Raw genomic sequence first — 15,954 nt, forward strand, 5'->3', positions numbered from 1 at the left:
AAAACTCTTAAAAAGGTGGGAATACCAGACCACTTCACCTGTCTCCTAAGAAACCTGGAATATATCAATATGTCAGCAAATTTGGAAAACTCAGCAGTGGCCACAGGACGGGAAAAGGTCAGTTTTCATCCAATCCCAAATAAAGGCAATGCCAAAGAATGCTCAAATTACCACACAATTGCACTCATCTCACACTCTAGTAAAGTAATGCTCAAAATTCTCCAAGTCAGGTTTCAACAGCATGTGAACCGTAAACTTCTAGGTGTTTGAGTTGGTTTTAGAAAAGGCTGCTAAAACGAGCAGTTCTTTTAGAAAAGAACCAGAGACCAAATTGTCAATATCCGTTGGATCATTGAAAAAGTAAGAGAATTTCAGAAAAACATCTACTTCTGCTTTATTGACTATGCCAAAGTCTTTGACTGTGTGGATCACAGCAAACTATGGAAAATTCTGAAAGAGATCGGAATACCAGACCACCTGACCTGCCTCTTGAGAAATCTGTATGCAGGTCAGGAAGCAACAGTTAGGACTGGGACACGGAACAACAGACTAGTTCCAAATAGGAAAAGGAGTACGTCAAGGCTGTATGTTGTCACCCTGTTTATTTAACGTTTATGCAGAGTACATCATGAGAAACACTGGGCTGGATGAAGCACAAGCTGGGATGAAGATTGCCAGGAGAAATATCAATAACCTCAGATATGCAGATGACACCACCCTTATGGCAGAAAGTGAAGAAGAACTAAGGAGCCTCTTGATGAGGGTGAAAGAGAAGAGTGAAAAAGTTGGCTTAAAACTCAACATTCAGAAAAGTAAGATCACGGCGTCTGGTCCCATCACTTCATGGCAAATAGATGGGGAAACAGTGGAAACGGTGTCAGACTTTATTTTTTGGGGCTCCAAAATCACTGCAAGAGGGTGACTGCATCCATGAAATTAAAAGACACTTGCTCCTAGGAAGTAAAGTTGTTGCTAGACAGCATATTGAAAAGCAGAGACATTACTTTGCCAACAAAGGTCCATCTAGTCAAGGCTATGGTTTTTCCAGAAGTCATGTATGGATGTGAGAGTTGGACCATAAAGAAAGCTGAGCACCAAAGAATTGATGGTTTTGAACTGTGGTGTTGGAGAAGACTCTTGAGAGTCCCTTGGACTGCAGGGAGATCCAACCAGTCCATCCTTAAGGAAATCATTCCTGAATATTCCTTGGAAGGACTGATGCTGAAGCTGAAACTCAATACTTCGGCCACCTAATGTGAAGAACTGATTCATTTTAAAGACCCTGATGCTGGGAAAGATTGAAGGTGGGAGGAGAGGGGATGACAGAGGATAAGTTGGTTAGAGGGCATCACCGACTCAATGGACATGAGTTTGAGTAAACTCCAGGAGTTGATGATGGACAGGGAGGCCTTGCGTGCTGCAGTCCATGGGGCCACAAAGAATTAGAGATGACTGAGTGACTGAACTGAACTGAACTGAAGAAACCTGTATGTGGGTCAAGAAGCAACACTTAGAACCAGACATGGAAAAACAGACTGGTTCAAAATTGGGAAAGGAGTATGTCAAGGCTGTATATTGCCACCCTGCTTATTTAATATATATGCAGATTACATCATGTGAAATGCCGCCCTGGATGAATCACAAGCTGGAATCAAGATTGCCAGGAGAAATATCAACAACCTCAGATATGCAGATGATGCCATTCTGATGGCAGAAATTGAAAAGGAACTAAAGACCCCCTCTTGACGAGGGTGAAAGAGGAGAGTGAAGAAAGCTGGCTTAAAACTCAACATTCAAAAACCGAAGATCATGGCGTCTGGTCCCATCATTTCATAGCAAATAGAAGGGGGAAAAGTGGAAGCAGTGACAGATTTTATTTTCTTGGGCTCCAAAATCACTGCAGATGGTGATTGCAGCCTTGAAATTAAAAGACACTTGCTCCTCAGAAGGAAAGCTATGACAAACCTAGACAGCATATTAAAAAGCAGAGAAACCACTTTGCCTACAAAGTTTCGTATAGTCAAAGCTATGGTATTTCCAGTAGTTGTGTACACATGTGAGAGTTGGACCATAAAGAAGGCTGAGCACTAAAGAATTGATGATTTTGAATTGTAGTGCTGGAGAAGACTCTTGAGAGTCTCTTAGACTGCAAGGAGATCAAACCAGTCAATCCTAAAGGAAATTAACTCTGAATATTCACTGAAAGGACTGATGCTGAAGCTGAAGTTCCAATACTTTGGCCACCTGATCAGATCAGATCAGATCAGATCAGTCGCTCAGTCGTGTCCAACTCTTTGCGACCCCATGAATCGCAGCATGCCAGGCCTCCCTGTCCATCACCAACTCCTGGAGTTCACTGAGACTCACGTCCATCGAGTCAGTGATGCCATCCAGCCATCTCATCCTCTGTCGTCCCCTTCTCCTCCTGCCCCCAATCCCTCCCAGCATCAGAGTCTTTTCCAATGAGTCAACTCTTCGCATGAGGTGGCCAAAGTACTGGAGTTTCAGCTTTAGCATCATTCTCTCCAAAGAAATCCCAGGGCTGATCTCCTTCAGAATGGACTGGTTGGATCTCCTTGCAGTCCAAGGGCCTCTCAAGAGTCTTCTCCAACACCACAGTTCAAAAGCATCAATTCTTTGGAGCTCAGCTTTCTTCACAGTCCAACTCTCACATCCATACATGACCACAGGAAAAACCATAGCCTTGACTAGACGAAACTTTGTTGGCAAACTAATGTCTCTGCTTTTGAATATGCTATCTAGGTTGGTCATAACTTTCCTTCCAAGGAGTAAGCGTCTTTTAATTTCATAGCTGCAGTCACCATCTGCAGTGACTTTGGAGCCCAGAAAAATAAAGTCTGACACTGTTTCCACTGTTTCCCCATCTATTTCCCATGAAGTGATGGGACCGGATGCCATGATCTTCGTTTTCTGAATGCTGAGCTTTAAGCCAACTTTTTCACTCTCCACTTTCACCTTCATCAAGAGGCTTTTTAGTTCCTCTTCACTTTCTGCCATAAGGGTGGTGTCATCTGCATATCTGAGGTTATTGATATTTCTCCCAGCAATCTTGATTCCAGCTTGTGTTTCTTCCAGTCCAGGGTTTCTCATGACGTACTCTGCATATAGGTTAAATAAACAGGGCGACAATATACAGCCTTGACGTACTCCTGATACAAAGAGCCAACTCACTGGAGAAGACCTGATGCCAGAAAATATTGAAGACAAAAGGAAAAAAGGGCAGCAGAGGATGAGATGGTTAGGCAGCAACACTGACTAAATGGACGTGACTTTGAGCACACTCCAGGAGATAGGAGAGGACAGAAGAGCCTAGTGTGGTGCAGTCCATGGGGTTGCAAAGAATCGGATATGACTTAGCAACTGAACAACAACAGCAAACACTTCTCGCCCACTTGGATGGCTATAATAAAGGAGACAGACAGCAAGTGCTGGTGAGGATACGTAGAAGCCTCATAGATTGCCAGTAGGAAAGTAAAATGGTGCAACCACTTGGAAAACAGTCTGGCAGTTCCTCAAAAAGTTAAGCATGTAGTTAATGTATGACCCAGCAGTTTCATTTTTAGGTGTGTACCCGAGAGAAATTAAAACACAAAAAGCTTGCAGGAGACATAAGAGACGAAGTTTTGACCCCTGGGTTCGAGATGATTCCCTGGAGCCTGCCAGGTTCCTCTGTCCATGGAACTCTCCAGACAAGAATACTGGAGTGGGTTGTCATGCTCTCCTCCAGGGGATCTTCCTGACCCAAGGATCAAAACTGTATCTCTTATATCTCCTGCATTGGCAGGTGGTTCTTTACCACTGCACCTCCTGGGAAGCCCAAGATGGACTATTAATCAGGCATTAAAAGTACTGAAGTTCTGATACATGCCACAACATCCATGAACATTGAAAACAGACTCAATAAAGAAGCCAGTCACAACAGGCCACGTACTGCATAATTCTACTCATATGAAACGTCCAAAATAGGCAAATTCACAGAGAAAGAAAGTCAATTAGTGATTTCCTGGGGGGAATGGAAAATGGAAAGAGATGGCTGATGGGGATGGGATTTCTTTTTGGGTTAATGATAATGTTCTTTTTTTTTTTTTTAATGATAATGTTCTAAAATTATGTTGCTGGTTGCACAATCTTGTGAATGATCTAAAACAAATGAACCGTATATTTTAAAAGAATTAATTTTAAACTATGAGAATTCTATCTAAAAAAACAGTAAACCATACACAGCTTGAAATAAATAAGTAACTTAAAATGATGCTGTACCCATATGTAAAATAGACAGTGAATGGGTAGTTGGGAAGCCCAGGTGGCTCAGATGGTAAAGAATCTGCCTGCCAATTCAGGAGATGCAAGTTTGATCCCTGGGTCAGGAAGATCTTCTGGAGAAGGAAATGGCACCCCACTCCAGTATTCTTGCCTGGAGAATCCCATGGACAGAGGAGCCTGGTGGGCTATAGTCCATGGGGTCGCAAAGAGTTGGAACGACTGGATGACTAAACTCAGTGAGAAGTTGCTGTATAACACGGGGAGCTCCACCCAGTGGTCTGTAACAACCTAGAGGGGTGGGATGGTGGAGGGGAAGAGGAAGGCTCAAGAGAGAGGGGGACATATGTATAGTTCTGGCAGATTCACACTACTCTATGGCAGAAACCAACACAGCATCCATAAAGCAATGATCCTCTAAAAAAAAAATCATCATATTCTGATGACACAATAAAGCAGATTCTCCTTCCACTTAAAAAAAAATGATGCCATACCAACGCCATGTGTTTGGCTACCTGGTAAGCAGTTGGACCCATGGCCCAGGCTCCTGTGTTGTTGTGGGCTCAAACGTGCAAGGCTCTGGGTCCTTGCAGACAGTTGCAGCAGCATTTCATCAGGATAGAGCACAGCTCTTTGTTTCAGTCCATGCTTACCAAAGTTGCCATCAAAAGACATCTGACTGCCCAGAGCATCAGGGGCCTGAGCGAGTTCACAATCAGGGGCCCAAAACGAATTTTCCTAAGGGACTGTCTGAACCCAGTTTATATACCTTCCCAGACTGACTAAGCCCCACCTTTTTTTTCCCTTCAGTCTCATCTTGCCCTGCCTCCCAGCCAGAGAAGTGCTGGCTTCTTTCTGTGGCCCTGCAGCCACAGCTGCTGTCCTGGTCAGGTGTGACCTCAGCTGCCCCGAAGGAGCCAGGGGACAGCATCCAAGTCCAGCCCAGCTGGCCACCAGGACCTCTGCCTGCCCAGCTGCTGTTCGGAGGGCTTATACCACCCAGATGAGGGGAGTTAACAGCCAGGGGATAAACTTGGACCAGAAAAGGAGAGGAGACTAGGAGGGGCTGGCCGTTGCTAGCCCTGCTTCTTTCTCCCCAACTGACTCTGCCAATCCCTGAGCCGTCCCAAGGGAGGGAGTGAGCCGCTCAGTGTATTTTCTTGTGAGGCCGCTGCCAGTTTGATAACGCATGACCTTGTGTTTGCTTCCCCTCCTTCCTGGCCTCACCTCTCTTCCTCACTTTGCTGCTCAGGGCTGACAACCTCTGCACTGAAACATTAACCCTTCGGCTCTGCCCAAGCTTTGTTTTCCAGGAAGCCAAGCCACACTCAGCATGTACTTGAGGGTAAAGGGTTTATAAACCCTCAAAGGGCTCTTTGGGCTGTTTTCATCACCCTGCATTCCTATCCTGCCCCATTAAATAGAAACTTCTGCTGGTTTCTCTGGGAGGGAATGGTATTGGAAAAATAACTTGAATTCTCAAGACCTCCCGCACCCCATGGGGTAAGCAGCCAATCCTGGCAGGAAGGATGGGGGGTTGTTTGCCCTGTGGTGATCCAGCTGCTTGGCTGAAGACGTGTGGGTAAGTTTAAATCTGAGTGGAAAAAGTAGGAAGCCCGTTTGGATGGACGGATCAGCCACATTTTTCCAATCTAGCTTTATCAGAAAGAAAGTTATATTTTCATTTCAATTTTTCACATTCCTAAGATTTGTTCTCTTTTGGTTCAGAACCAGTAGTGGTTAAAAGGATATTGCTATGGATATTACAATAATGATAATAAGCCCTTAGTTCTCCCCCCAGGTTAGAACAGACATCTAGACCACCAGGGCTCTCCCAACATAGTCCAGGCATAGCCTACAGGTGGGGACTTCAGCATCCTATTAAAATGTCCTTGTTTTCTTTTGGGCTTAAATTGAAAATGTGTGCCCAGGTGGCACAGCACTGAAGAATTTGCCTACCAATTCAAGAGACTCAGGAGACTTGGGTTTGATCCCAAGATTGGGAAGATTCCCCTGGAGTAGGAAATGGCAATCCATTCCAGTATCCTTCTCTGGAGAATCTCACGGGCAGAAGAGCCTGGTGGGCTGCAGTTCATGGAGTTGCAGAGTCGGACACAACTGAGCACACACATACCCAATACTTAAGACATATAGTTTAGGTCACTGTGTCTCCGACAGACATGTCTTCCATTTATTAATTGTAAGGATTTTATTTTTTAGTGGCCAGGCTCCAAGTGTTAGACTGGGGGTTCCCAATAGTGTGCCAAGATGTGGTTTACAGGCATGTTGAGGAGATGAACCCATGCAACCCTGGAGTAGCTGGCTCCTGGTGACAGCTTCCAGCCTTACACAATCAATTTATCCTTCCTGTCATATAAATATTAAAGTTTACCATGACGTGTGCTGTGACACAGAAAAACCTGGCCAGCACTGAGATAAATCACACTTCCATAGGGGCTATTTTGCCTTTCCTGAAGTGGCCTGCTAATTGAAAATGTTTGGGTATTATTGATAGAAGAAGCAGGTCAGAGGAATAGTTGCTGAATGAATCAGAGAGGCAGTGATACAAAACGAAGACAACCTGTGTCTTCTTATGGTCCCCTCTGGGGAAACAAACCCAATTAACCTGCACAGAGAGGTGATTTGGAAAAGGGTGATGGAGTTGGGTGGGTAGAACTGGAGGACCTGCAGGAGGAAGAAGGGAAGGCTGTCTGGAGTTTCCCCCTCAAGCCTTTCCACTCCAGCCCTAAGAGATCTCTCTTCTCTTCCTTCCTTATTTGCATCTCTGGACACAAATAGAGGCTCTGGCTCCACCTCCCTTGAAGTTAATGGTAAACTTTCTGGTCCCCTGAGGCCAGCGTCTTTTCCCTCCTACCTCTAAATAGATTATCCCGGTTTCCCCAGGAGGCCCTAGTGCTCACCTTTCTCCTCCTCCTCCCCTCAGTGGTTGGCTGTGCCTTTGTTTGCAGCCCTGTTCATCCCTGGGCTGCTTGAATTTTGAACTGAAAAGAAAACCTTCTGGTATTCACTGGCACTGCTTAAAGACGGGAAACACTCCTGCACTGTGGAAGGATCCCAGTACGTGCTGCATTGTCTAAACTGTCTCTTCGCCCAGGATTTTCCACCAGCGCATAAACAGGGGTAAAGCTCCCTCATCCAGTACCCAGGAGCTTCTGAAACACACTGAAGGTCTCAGAATCATTGGCCTGGCCTCTTCCACTGAGAAGGCTGGTTACTGGTTTACCAATGCTTACCATTTAGGTGAAATTGTTAGTCGCTCAGTCGTGTCCGACACTTTGTGACCCCATGGATTGCAGCCTGCCAGGCTCCTCTGCCCATGGAATTCTCCAGGTAAGGATACTGAAGTGGGTAGCCATTCCTTTCTCCAGGGGATCTTCCTGATCCAGGGATCGAAGCGAGGTCTCCAGCATTGCAAGCAGATCCTCTGGAGAAAGGAATGGCTACCCACTCCAGTATCCTTACCTGGATAATTCCATGGACAAGAGGAGCCTAGTGGGCTCCATGGGGTCACAAAGAGTTGGACACAACAGAGCAACTAATATTTTCTCCAGTTGGGTACAACAGTTCACCCAGCCCAGACTCACCTAGGATTTATCTATCATACTTGATACTTCCCTTGTTTCATTCCTGATGTCTAGGTTTTACCTCAAATTTGCAAATGTTCCTTTCTCACCTTGAAAAGGAGGAAAATGAACACAGTCAGTAGCTTCTGGGAATGCTTGTCTTTAGTGTAAGGAAGTAAAGTGAAGTGAAAGTCGCTCAGTCGTGTCCAACTCTTTGCGACCCCATGGACTGTATAGTCCATGGAATTCTCCAGGTGAGAATACTGGAGTGGGTAGCCTTTCCCTTCTCCAGGGGATCTTCCCAACCCAGGGATCAAACCCAGGTCTCCCGTATTGCAAGCAGCTGAGCCACAAAGGTGATAGGCAAAGTCCCCAGAGCGGTCTCTGCCTTTCCCACCCCAGACACCTCATTGCCCAGCCCCAGCTGCCCTGCCCCTTCCCCTCCCCCTCCTCTCCCTTCCCCTCCTCCTCCCTCCTCCCCCTCCCCCTTCCCTTCCCCTCCCCCTCTATCTCCTCCTCCTCCCTCCCTCTCCTCCTCTCCCTCCTCTCCCTTCCCTCTCCCCCTCCCCCTCCATCTCTTCCTCCCCCTGCCTTCCCTCTCCCCCTCCCCCTCCATCTCTTCCTCCCCCTCCCCTTCCCCTTCCCTCTCCTCCTCCCCCACCAGTGGGGTGTGGAGTCATCTGCTCTCCTCCCTCAGAGGGTGGCCAAGCCCTGGGGAGTGGCTGTTTTCCAGGGGTGCCAGGAGGCCCTTCAAAACTACTAAACCAAATACCCTCACCTTGCAGGCCTTTAGTTCCTCAAATGGAAACAAAGCGAAGAGGGAGGCAGCAGGAAAATGGAGGAAAAACTTAGAATTCCAAATTCAACTACAGCTGTTTATAGGCCTGAAATTATTCTTTTTCGTTGGTAATAACCCTTTTCTGATTTTAAAAGTGATTTCCTCCCAGTGGGGAAAGCTTAGAACATGTGGGAAAAAAAAAATAGCAGTCATCTGTAATCTCACTTCTCAGAGCAAACTTCCTTAATATTTGGGATATTCTCATTTTTATGTTCATATATTTTTACATAGTTGAAGTATATTGTATATATGAGTTTGTATCAATTTTTTTCACTTACTAGACCATGACCACCTGCTCCAATTGTTTTTAGCTGTTGCAAACTATTCCATCATGTGGATGCATTTAACTGTTGAGAGGTTCCTGAGCACTTGTATGCTTTATTATTGTTGTTATTATTATTACAACAAGGAGATCAAACCAGTCAATCCTAAGGGAAGTCAACCCTGAATATTCATTGGAAGCACTAATGCTGAAGCTCCAATACTTTGGCCACCTACTGGGAAGAGCCAACTCATTGGGAAAGACCCTGATGCTGGGAAAGATGGAGGGCAGGAGAAGGGGTCAACAGAGGATGAGATGGTTGGATGGCATCACCGACTCAATGGATGAGAGTTTGAGCAAACTCTGGGAGATGGTGATAGACAGGGAAGCCTGGTGTGCTGTAGTTCATGGGATCGAAAAGAGCTGGACATGACTTAGCTACTGAATAACAACAACAAACTGTAATTAGCACTGCATGCTTACGCATACAACTAATTTTTAAGAATTTCTTAAGTTACACTTCAAATAAAGTGGAGCCCCTGGGCAAAACTCCACGTGTATATGTGTTTTAGTTGCTCAGTAGTATCCAACTTTTTGTGATACCATGGACTGCAGCCCGATAGGCTCCTCTGTCCATGGGATTTCCCAGGCAAGAACACTGGAGTGGGTTGCCATTCCCTTCTCCAGGGTATCTTCTCAACCCAGGAATCAAACCCGGATCTCCTGCATCACAGGCAGATTCTTTACCATCTGAGCCACCAGCGAGAGTCTTGATTTTCAGAAATCAAGTGGCTGCTTTACAGCCACCAGCAATAACATTTATACCAATAATTGACATCCGCCTCCATCCCAAATGAGCTTAATTTTGTTCACGAACAGTTCACCTCTCTGGGCGTTGAGAGAAGAAAGGAGATAATCCTGTGAGATCTTCAGAATGTTGCGTTTGAGCTGAATCTGTCTTTGGTCATAGTTGGAGAAAGCAGCTGGTGGCAAGTGGCCAGTACCAGGAGACTAGAATTATTTGTGGAATGTCAAAGTCCATGACTGTCTCTGTAGAATTAATTAACCGATGTCCAGATCTCTCACAGTACAGGAAGCTCCATGAGGGTGTAACCAGATCTCTCTTACAATCTATTCTTGGCGCCCAGCAGAGTCACTGGCCTTTGTAATCATGTGCTCAATAATTAGTTGTTAACTGATGCTTAGATGGAGTTCTTCACCTTTTTTATTTCACCAGGCCCTTTTCCTCAGTTCTGTCTGGAGGCCACTGTCCGGGTTCACACGGAGAATTTTTCTCCTCAACTTCCTTACCATCGAAGGAAGCCCTTGGGGATTCCTGTAGTAGACAGGCATTCAATCCACCAATGACTCCCCATCCTCTTCATTTCTCCTTGTTGGATTCTTTTTTTTAAAATATATATATATTTTTTGATAGGGACCATTTTTAAAGCCTTTGTTGAATTTGTTACAATATTGCATCTGTTTTATGTTTTGGATTTTTGGCCAAAAGGCATGTCTAGCTCCCTCCCTGACCAAGGATCAAACTTGCACCCATTGGCAAGCGAAGCCTCAACCACTGGACCAGCAGAGAAATCCCCTCTTTGTTGGATTCTGTGTGTGGCAGATACACAGGGTCCCCACCGGGCACGGGTTTCCCACGGGCCCCTTTCCGCAAGGAGCCTTCCACTTCCCCCAGCTGGTGCTCTGGTGCTCTGCCCCAACCATGCACCTGCTGTCACCCAGGTACAACAAGCTCACGTCTAACCTGAGTGCGGCTGCTTTAGCATCGAGAGGGAGTGTTTCTGATTATAGTTGGAAGGTTTGCTTCCCACTGCAGTCCAGCTATCTACCAGATCAGTAATTAAGTCAAGGAAAAAAGAAAAGAGTCTATAAATGTGTTCGGTGTGACCTGTTTTGGAGAAATAACCAACTTGTTTGTTGGTTACTAGATATCTCACTCTCTCAAACCAGCTGGGTTTTGATTGGTATCCCTTGAGCTCTCACACACAAATCACTGGAATTAAATTTCTCTCACCGAGGGATAACACTTTGCCTGTTATTGAGATAACTAAGTGCCTTCCGGAGCCCTTCTCTGTTTCCAGGGGGAGGGTGGAGGTCTGGAGTCACAGGTGCCAAGAAGAGCGTGCCAAGGAGCCCTCCTTAGGCTGCGTACCTTCTGGAATGAAAACTCTGCTTGCTGTGGTCATTTGGGCTTCTTATGTTCTTTTTCAGCACAGGTGGAAACATTTCATCCCATGGCACCTTGGTTTCTGGGGCACTGCTGATTCAACTGTTTATTATTAATATTTGGCCTGTTTTATTAACACCCTGAAGCCAAGGTTTTGATGGAGCAAGTCCAAAACAAAGCACAACAAAAACAAAACAACCGCACCCCCCAGCCCAACACACTTACATAAACACATGAACAAACGAAACACTTGCCCAAGCACGTGAATGGCCTTCCAGTGCTTTCCTCAGATGAAACTGTTCTCAAGTTCTACTAAATGATTTGCTGAATTATTGACACTGGCAATTAACTGCCTGGAATCACGAAGGTCAAGTCTATTGACTGACCATGGAACTGATGTTCACAAGCTGGCAAAGACTTGGCCACACATGATATAAAATTCCTATACAAGCATTCTGTCTCAGACAAACTCGTTCCCCAGTCTAGGAGACAAGCTGCTCTCAAGCTCTGAAAAGCAGTTCTCTGTCAGTAAAAGAGAATGCCAAATAGACCTTGATGTTTAAGGCTTGTAACATGGCTGGTGAGTACAAGATTGCACTGAGTTCTGAATTCCACAGGCAATTCATTTGTTCACCCAACATTTATTTATTAAGCACTCATCTTGGGAATAGAAAGATCTGTCCTCAAGATAGTTATAAAGCTATTTTTAAAGAGACTGAAACGAGTAATTAAAGTACAAATGAACCTTCTTTTTCTTGTTTTCTTTTCTTTTTGGTTTGGATGAGATGTAAATATGCGACATTGAAACAGAGTAATCGCTTAAGAATTGGATTTTGCCTCTGTGGATGCCCTAGAAGAGAATGGAAGACGTTTCCCCCTTTCAGGATGGTAAGCAGGCCTCTATTCAGATTCCTTGGTGGCTCAGTGGTAAAGAGTCTGCCTGCAATGCAGAAGACACTGGGGATGCAGGTTCGATCCCTGGATTGGGAAGATCCCCTGGAGGAAAAGATGGCAACCACTCCAGTATTCTTGCCTGGGAAATCCCATGGACAGAGGAGCCCATGAACTACAGCCTGTGGGGTCACAAAGAGATTCCTGAGAAATCTTCACCTCCAGAAGGTGACCACAGGAAGTGGTGAGGGTCGTTTGTGTAATCTCCTATGAGTGAAATTAGATTTCTTTGTCTAAGAAAAGGGTGGAGGTTCAGCGGGTAGGAAAGAGGCATCAGCCAGACCCAGGGGAGCCTCAGTTCAGTTCAGTTCAGTCTCTCAGTCGTGCCTGACTCTTTTCGACTCCATGGACTGCAGCACGCCAAGCTTCCCTGTCCATCACCAACCCCCGGAGCTTACTCAAACTCATGTCCATCAAGTTGGAGATGCCATCCAACAATCTCATCCTCTGTCGTCCCCTTGCCCTTCTCCTTCTCCAGGAAAGTTCCTCAATGGTTAATTTCATGTGTCAAGTTGGCTGGGCCACAGTGCCCAGTTTTTTTGTCAGAGTTGTAGTAGCTGTGAAGGTTTGATTTTTTTTTTTTAATTGAGATATGGTGGATTTACAATGCTATATTAGCTTCTGGCGTATAGAAAAGTGATTCAGTTATATTGTTGTTGTTCAATCCCTCAGTCATGTCTGACTCTTTGTGACCCCATGCCCTGCAGCACACCAGGCTTTCCTGTCCTTCGCTATCTCCTGGAGCTTGCTCAAACTCATGTCCATTGAGTCAGTGATGCCATCCAACCTTCTCCTCCCACCTTCAATCTTTCCCAGCATCAGGGCCTTTTCTAATGAGTCAGCTCTTCACATCAGGTGGCCAGAATATTGGAGTTTCAGCTTCAGCATCAGTCCTTCCAATGAATATTCAGGACTGATTTCCTTTAGGATGGACTGGTTGGATCTTGCAATCCAAGGGGCTCTCAAGAATCTTCTCCAACACCACAGTTCAAAAGCATCAATTCTTTGACACTCAGCTTCCTTTATAGTACTAATTTCACATCCATACATGACTACTGGAAAAACCATAGCTTTAACTAGACGGACCTTTGTTGGCAAACTAGTGTTTCTACTTTTTAATATGCTGTCTAGATTTGTCATAGCTTTTCTTCCAAGGAGCAAGTGTCTTTTAATTTCATGGCTGCAGTCACCATCTGCAGTGATTTTGGAGTCCACGAAAATAAACTCTCTCACTGTTTCCATTTTTTCGCCATCTATTTGCCATGAAGTGATGGGACTGGATGCCATGATCTTCGTTTTCTGAATGTTGAGTTTTAAGCCAAATTTTTCACTCTCCTCTTTCACTTTCATCAAGAGGCTCTTTAGTTCTTCGCTTTCTGCCATAAGAGTGATGTCATCTGTGTATCTGAGGTTATTGATATTTCTCATGGCAATCTTCATTCCAGCTTGTGTTTCATCCAGCCCGGCATTTTGCGTGCTGTACTCTGCATAAAAGTTAAATAAGCAGGGTGACAATATACAGCCTTGGTGTACTCCTTTCCCTATTTGGAATCACTCTGTTGCTCCATGTCCAGTTCTAATGTTGCTTCCTGACCTGCATACAGATTTCTCGGGAGGCAGGTAAAGTGGTCTGGTATTCCCATCTCTTTAAAAATTTTCCACAGTTTGTTGTCATCCACACAGTCAAAGGCTTTGGTGTAGTCAACAAAGCAGAATGTTGACTGTATTCTCTCCGGATGTTTCTCTGGAACTCTCATGCTTTTTCAATGATCCAACGGATGTTGGCAACTGGATCTCTGATTCCTCTGCCTTTCATACATCCAGCTTGAACATCTGGAATTTCACGGTTCACATACTGTTAAAGCCTGGCTTGGAGAATTTTGAGCATTACTTTGCTATCATGTGAGATGAATGCAGTTGTGAGGTAGTTTGAACATTCTTTGGCGTTGCCGTTCTTTGGGATTGGAATGAAAACTGACCTTTTCCAGTCCTGTGGCCACTGCTTTTTCCAAATTTGCTGGGATATTGAGTACATCACTTTCACAACATCATCTTTTAGGATTTGAAATAGCTCAACTGGAATCCTATCACCTCCACTGGCTTTGTTTGTAGTGATGCTTCCTTAGGCCCACTTGACTTCTCATTCTAGGATGTCTGGCTTTAGGTGAGTGATCACATCATGGTTATCTGGGTCATGAAGATCTTTTCTGTATAGTTCTTCTATGTATTCTTGCCATCTCTTCTTAATATCTTCTGCTTTTGTTACTGCTACTTTTGCTAAGTCGCTTCAGTTGTGTCCGACTCTGTGCGACCCCATAGGCGGCAGCCCACCAGGCTCCCCCGTCCCTGGGATTCTCCAGGCAAGAACACTGGAGTGGGTTGCCATTTCCTTCTCCAATGCGTGAAAGTGAAAAGGGAAAGTGAAGTCGCTCAGTCGTATCCGACTCTTAGCGACCCCATGGACTGCCCCTACCAGGCTCCTCCGTCCATGGGATTTTCCAGGCAAGAGTACTGGAGTGGGGTGCCATTGCCTTCTCCACTACTTTTGTTAGGTGCACACAATTTCTGTCTTTTATTGTGCCCATCTCTGAGGAGAGCTTCAGGCACTAGGAAGAACTGGGTGGGAGAGCTCTCAGAGTTTAGAGAAGGGTCGAGATGCTGTGGAGCCAGCCTCCATGGGGGACATCCTTAAGGTCTGAGCAGGGAGCTGGAGCAGGAGGCTGTAGGATCCATGGGACAGAAGTGACAGAGAGTCACTGGGGAACAGGGCTTGAAGCAGCAGAACCACCCAGGCCTCTTCCGGCTGGAGCATGGGGAGTCCGGGGGACCCCTTCTAAGCACTCCAGGGTTGACCAATGAGCCAAGGTGGTGGAACCCATCTCTGGAACAACTGGTATCGAATTTCTCTTCAATTTAGGTGGATGGGCTTAAGGTAGTTCTAGTTAATGTCAAGAACATTTTTAAAGTACCATAATTGGTACCTAATAGTTGAACAGTTCATATCTGCTACCTGTGTGGGATGCTCAGTCTGGACCCCTAACCCAAAGTGAGGAATTCAGGGAGGCTTCCTGGAGGAGGTGACCCTTTGGCCAAAGCCTAAGAACAGGTAAGTGAGCCAGGTTAAGGCAGGATTTGGGGCATGGGAAGAGGTATTTAGGGAAGAAGGAGAAGAAACACAATTAAAGAGCAGGAGAGGGGAGAGGGATAAATTGGGAGACTGGGACTGACATATACACACTACTATATATATATATATATATATATATATATATGGTACTGTGCTGTGCTCAGTTGTGTCTGACTCTTTTGCAGACTGTCCTCCAGGCTCCTCTGTCCATGGGTTATTCTAGGCAAGAATACTGGAGTAGGTTGCCATTTCCTTCTCCAGGGGCTCTTCCCTACCCAGGGAATGAAACCAAGTATTTTGTGTTTCTTACATTGACAGGCAGATTCTTTATCACTGAGCCACCTGAGAAGCTTCACTACATATATGCTACTGCTAAGTCACTTCAGTCGCGTCCGACCCTGTGCGACCCCATAGACGGTAGCCCACCAGGCTCCCCCGTCCCTGGGATTCTCCAGGCAAGAACACTGGAGTGGGTTGCCATTTCCTTCTCCAATGCATGAAAGTGAAAAAAGTGAAGTTGCTCAGTCGTGTCCGACCCTCAGAGACCCCATGGACTGCAGCCTACCAGGCTCCTTCGTGCATAGGATTTTCCAGGCAAGAGTACTGGAGTGGGGTGCCATTGCCTTCTCCTCTCTCTATATATAATAGATAACTAATAAGGACCTACTGTATAGCACAGGGAATTCTACTCAACTGTAATGACCTATAATGGGCAAAAAAATC

The sequence above is a fragment of the Bos taurus genome, chromosome 4 (genome assembly GCF_002263795.3).
Source record: "Bos taurus isolate L1 Dominette 01449 registration number 42190680 breed Hereford chromosome 4, ARS-UCD2.0, whole genome shotgun sequence".
NCBI lineage: Eukaryota > Metazoa > Chordata > Mammalia > Artiodactyla > Bovidae > Bos > Bos taurus.